This window comes from Dendrobium catenatum, unplaced genomic scaffold (assembly GCF_001605985.2).
Source record: "Dendrobium catenatum unplaced genomic scaffold, ASM160598v2 fragScaff_scaffold_54, whole genome shotgun sequence".
Taxonomy (NCBI): domain Eukaryota; kingdom Viridiplantae; phylum Streptophyta; class Magnoliopsida; order Asparagales; family Orchidaceae; genus Dendrobium; species Dendrobium catenatum.
The window spans coordinates 1,983,204-1,989,449 of record NW_021318516.1 but is presented as its reverse complement, the minus strand read 5'-3'; positions in this window follow the sequence as shown (position 1 = coordinate 1,989,449).

Genomic DNA, 6,246 nt, shown 5'->3' with positions numbered 1-6,246 from the left:
TTTTTTTTGACCCGTCCTTTAATTTGGAGAAGATGAAATTACAATAACTTAGAAAGTTGGGCAGAAGTCCGACGATATTTGAAAATTAGACAGAAGTCTGACGACAATCGGTGGTTGGGTGAAAATCCAAAGACGATCAATAACCGGGCAGAAGTCCAATGACGACTGGTGACCGGGCAGAGGTCCAACGACGATCGGTGGTCAGGCAAAAGTGCTGTGATGGCTAGTGGTCGGGTAGAAGTCTGGTGACAGCTAGTGGCTGGGCAGAAGTCCGACGAAGGTTAGTGGCCAAGCAGAAGTCTGACGATGGTTGGTAGCTAGGAAAAAATTTGGCGACTATTGGTGGCTGGGCAGAAGTTCAATGTTGGTAGATAGTCGAGCAGAAGTCCTGTGACGACTAGTGATCGGGCAAAGGTTCGACGACAGTTTGTAGCTGGGCAAAGGTCTGACAACAACTAGTGTCATAGTAGAAGTCCTACGACAGCCAGAGGCTGAATAGAGGGTTCGACAATGGTCAGTTGCCAGGCAGAAAGTCTGTGTAGCTGGGCAGAAGTCTATTTTGGGAATGAGGAGTAAAGGCCAGAATGAAAAAACAAGCAAGAAAGCATGCAAAAGCAGCGCAAAAAAAAAAAAAAAAAAAAAAAAAAAAAATATTTAACGGGGAAAAACCCAAAAAAAAAAAAAAAAAAATTAAACGGGAAAAACCAAAAAAAAAAAAAAAAAAAAAAAAAAAAAAACACAGAGCCACACCACACAAAGAAATGCACTATGAAAATTGAGATAAATAAGTGCAGATATCTCTTCTCTCTCATTTCTCCGTGTCTTCTCACATGCACCAATCTCACAGCCTAACACTTCAAAATACAACATAAAGTCAAGTTAAACATATATCCCTAAGGGAAGAAATCCTTCATAAAAAAATGAGAGAAAACCGTTTGTAAGCATTGTGGCGCTAGTTTGGGGTGCTGCGACGCTTCACTTTCTGTCGTTTAGTGCTAAGGCGCTTGGGTGAGTGATTGGGCTCTCGAAAATATAGTACTGGAGCATACTACGAAAAACAAATTTCACCCGAGCATCTGAACCTAAGTAGAGGGTAAAGCCCCCGCACACCTCAGTAAGTACGACAACTTGAGGTCCAAGGATACATAATTAACAACTTGATTGATCAACACAATCCGATTCCATACATAATAGTCCAATGATAGTCGGTGACCAAGTAGAGGTCCGATGTCGGTCAGTGGCTAGGTAGTGGTCAAGGAGGAGCTTAGTGGTAAGAGAGATCACAGATTTCTCTTCCTTTTACCTCCTCCTTTTGGGAAGAATGAGATATCAATTTTTAATTTTTTGGGAGTGACGTGCCTAGTAAATAGGGAGAAGATCAACAGCATGTTGGAAGTATTTGATGGATGAACGATATTGATTCCCTTGATCATAAATTGTTTATTGAGCATTTGAGTGTCTTAAAAATGTCAGAATATAGGGATTTGGGCTTGTTGGATTCGTCTCATCGAGAAACTCAATTATACTATAAGCTTGTTATATTTGGATATCATTTGATCACCCAATTTATGCTTTAACCCTTTTAAAAATGCTTCGGACCCTCGATTTGGACTAATTTGAGTTCAGATTGGACTGATTTTAGTGTTATTGGGTTCTTCTCTTCGAGACGGTCAATTTCACTATAAGTTTGTTGAAATTGGAGTTTAGATGATTGATAATCTAATTTCGATAGTTTTCAATTAGAATTTTCTTCGAGATTCATGCTCTATCAAGATAATTTTTTGATGATATATCAATTTTTATATGACAATGATTTTTAAATGGAAATAGATTGTATTATTTTAAGTTAAAAAATATAAATTGAAAGGGATTTTTGTTATGATTATTATTAAAAATTAACTACGAAATAGAATTAGAGATTAGTGAATGAATAATATTTTAATTATTTATATTTAAAAAGAAATATTTGATTGTATCAATAGTGAGATAATCATTTCATTTTTTTAAAATATGAAGAACATACATTATAAGTTTTTATCATCTTATATTCTATCTTTTTAAAATAAAAAATTCAAATGATATTTTTTATACTTTCAATATCACTCTCAAGCACAAATAAAAAAAAAAGTTGAGAAAATATTTATAAAATCTAATTTGTGCCCCCATAAAAAATATTCAAGCTCGGTCATTGTTTACAATGTTAATATAATATATTTTTATGATTGAATATTATATTATTAAAAATCACACCAATTAAATTATCTCAATTTGTTTATGTGCAATATGTATTATTTATGTTAAATAATGAGATTATCATCAATATTAAGATATTAACCTATCGCAAATATTTATTATAATTATTAATTAATTCCTTTATCAGAGGGAATGGATTGGTAAGATCAGCTACGCCCATCCATTAAGAAAATTAGGTATATTTAATTTAATTGGACTCCTACAACGATGTCATTAATAATATTAATTAGCATGATAGGTGTTTATATGGCTTTTGTGAAAGAAAATAAAAAATAAAATAAAAAATCATCATTTTGGACGGCATAGACTGATGACTTACCTTTTACCTTTCATTGCTGTTGAAGTCTCTTGACTATGTGTAATCCATTTATATCTGTTGATAGGAACTCAAATATTTATTTCATAAAAAAAATAATTCTCTTAGTTGTGTTCACACTATGAATTTGGGGTGAATTAAAAAAAAAATATTAATTAGTTCATTATAAGACTTCGGCTAATTGGAGATTTGAAAAAATAATAATATTAATGATAATAATAACAATAAAGTGGATATGCTCAAAAAGTGTAGACTCTTATTATTTTTGAAGTAAAATAAGTCAAATCATTATGAAAAATTATGATAATTTAGATTGGATTTAAGAAATCATTGAATGGGAATAAGCCTAAATTTTGTGTGCCTTGGAACTTGCTAAGTTTAAAGTTATTTAAAGTTTAGAGTCGGTCAAATTCCTTTTGATACAAATATGACGGTGATAGAAGATAGCTATTTGGCAAGATTAACGGCTAGCGAAGGCTATAGATATTTAGTTTAATATATAAATAGATGTAGATCTGGTGTTTATGGTGGAATGATAAAGGGGTTTAGAGGGATATATTAGTAAGAATATCAAGATTATTCTGATTTGGAAAAATTTGGAAGATTGTTTTAGGGTGTAAATTTTATGTGAGATAATTAAATAGCTAGAAATGATTGTGGGAGCTAGGTTAGCTTAGAATGTGAACTTTTGATTTGAAATTAATGGTATAGTTCGGTGGAGTTTAAGATGATATCAAAGTGTAAGAAATATGGCTAGGTCCAAAAAATCCCAACTTGGATCAATGGTTTTGTGCCTGTGTTTAAAATAATTTTAAGATTTTGGTTGCTGATTTATTTGCCCTAGATAATGCTTATGAAGTGAAGAAAGAGTTTTGATGAGTTTAGATCAAATATTTAAAAGAAGTTATGAATAGTATAAAAGAGATAAAGATAACAACATAATCTCTCTAAAGAAAAAAACACACAATTGAAGCCCACTAAAACACCAAACAAATGAAGAACACTCCTTCACAAAATTAATTCACTCCAAAAAAATAAAATTACAAAAGATTTCAATCTATATTTATAGTCATCACAAGATTCTTAGGCAATCACCTTTGGATGGAAAAAAAGGGGTAGGTTGCCATACATAAGAAAGCTTTACTACCATCTATTTTTAATACTTCGTTCATCCATACCTAATCATATCATAGTTGTTTATACAAAATTTTAGATGAAAAATTATATATATATATAATATTCAAACTATAAGTTTTTGATTGAGCTGCCTTAATTGGGCATTTTCTTTGATATTTTTCTTAGGCTTTGGTCTTAGCTCTTATAATTAGGCTTTTAACTTAATTATTTGAATCCACATGAAGGGCTACATCACTTATCCTCCTCATCCTTCCCCTTGTGGATAATAATCTCTAGTGTCCATCAAGCACCAATGTCGTCTTACTCTAAGAGTTGATCACCTAGCCCATGATCTCAATAACAGACCTTATATTCCCAACAAAAGTAACATTGACACTCCTCCCTCATTAACAATCTAAGAGCAAGGCTCAACTAACAATACTTTTTTAAATCCAAATTTCTAAGGCTCAGCCACCACGAAAGCTAAAGATGCATATGTTGGAGTTAAGCCATAGAGCACCTCTTCCATTAAGTCAATAATTAATATTTTGTCTATCAACAATGCAATGAAATGTCACTTATTTTCATCACATTCAAGGAAGAACACTATTGGTTCTCCGTCCTTCCTCTAAAAAGCATCATTTCCTCCATTGACCTCAAATGGTAGTTTATTATTAAGTCCAATAATCACATGCCAATGAAAAAAAAAAAATACTAAAAGCTCTTGAAAATTCAAAGAGAGTACTCTACCATTTTATTTCCTAGTTCTAGCATAATATCATAGATGCATAAGACCTGAATCCCATTATTGCTTAGATGCTACTCATTCAAGGCTTCAAAGAAGCTCCTTATCACTATGAGCTTAGCCTAGATCAACCAAAGATCTTGATCAACTTATTCATGTTGGATAATAGCCACATAAATGTGAAGAGTATCTATGCAAGTTTACCTTGATAGCCCTTTTACTCCACACATATAGTGAATTTGATATTAAATGCCAAAGATCAACAAAGCAAATCATTACAAAAACAAGATAATCTAAGAAGCGACATCACTAATTACATCAAAGAGGATTTTGCCTTAAGATATAAGATAAGAGCATGATGACTTATGATCCCTCAATAAAGAAGATGTAAGACGAACCTTTTTTGTTTTATAGTACCGTAGATGTCAACGTCGTTATGCAACCCCCCATAAGGAAAGACTTCATCATTTGTCATTAGCACAAAGCTAAATCTCATCATTCTTCGCTTGCAAATATCATCGCTCATAACCTATATTTGTCTTGATTAATAGGTAAGTAAGCTACTCTCATATAAATATATTATATTAAACTATTCTTTATGAAGATTATAAATTTATAATTAATTAGTCTTCTTTATAATCAATAATATTATCTTATATAAATACATAATCTTTACGAAAAAAAAAAAAAGAATATTTAAAAATAATAATTGATTCTTCTAAATAAATTTCTTGCATAATATATGATTATAAATTTTAGTCTAAAATCAATTTAAATTAAAATTTGATCTATAAATCTTTCAGTGATTTTTTTTTGGGACATTTAGATCAATTACGGCAAATTTATACACACATCGCATATACAAAGACTTGAATCTAAGATCTCTTAGCTGATAGCCTAAACTCTCAACTAAGAGACTAACATGAACTTATCTTTTAAGTGATATTTTGATCCACTTGAAATTGTGATAGACTTCTTTTCAAGTTCTTAACCACCTTTTGTACAATCGTGGGGTTTTTTTAAAGTACGGCAAGTAAATAATGAACATACATAATGCTTGACAAGTCATTGGGGTACAATTAATCTGCAGATATTGTGACATCTCTTTATTTTATGTTACTGAAAAAGTAGGACGAAATTACGGAGCGGTCTTATCATTCAAAAAGAAACTCTCTCATTATTTCATGCGAAATAAATAAATTAAAGAAACATTGCCTATTAAAGGCAAGCATTATGATTTATGAACTTAGCTTCGACATCTTTTAAAGTAGAAAAAGAAAGAGGAATCACTGCTTGAGAACTGGATACACATTAAAGCTATACGACGCTGTCCTTCATTCAAAAAATTTATTTGGTGCGGATGCTTAACGTGTTTGGAGGCCAATTTGGACGAGAAATTATTATTTGGGGAGTTCGGACTAAAGTTTTGTCCGATTTTTGTGAGTGTGTGCAGCAAAAGTGCAATGGTGAATTGTAATTGCACTTTTGCTGCACACACTTACAAAAATCGGACGATTCTTCGGTCCGGACTCCGCACGTAATAATCTCTCTAATTTGGACGCATCATGTCTCTCAATATATAATATATTGGATGACGTGACACGTTTGAATTAGCCTCCTGATATGTTTGGTGCTCGGCTAGTACTCCACTGTGGAGATAGAACTTTAAAAAATTATGTAAATAGGCTCACACTCGAATTTTTATTGCGTCCTCCCACCTGACGTAGAGATGCGTCCTCCCAACGCCAAAAAACTCGATTTTTGCTCGGTATTGCTAGATATTATTTGGTAATAACGAGGAATATCATCATGTGAA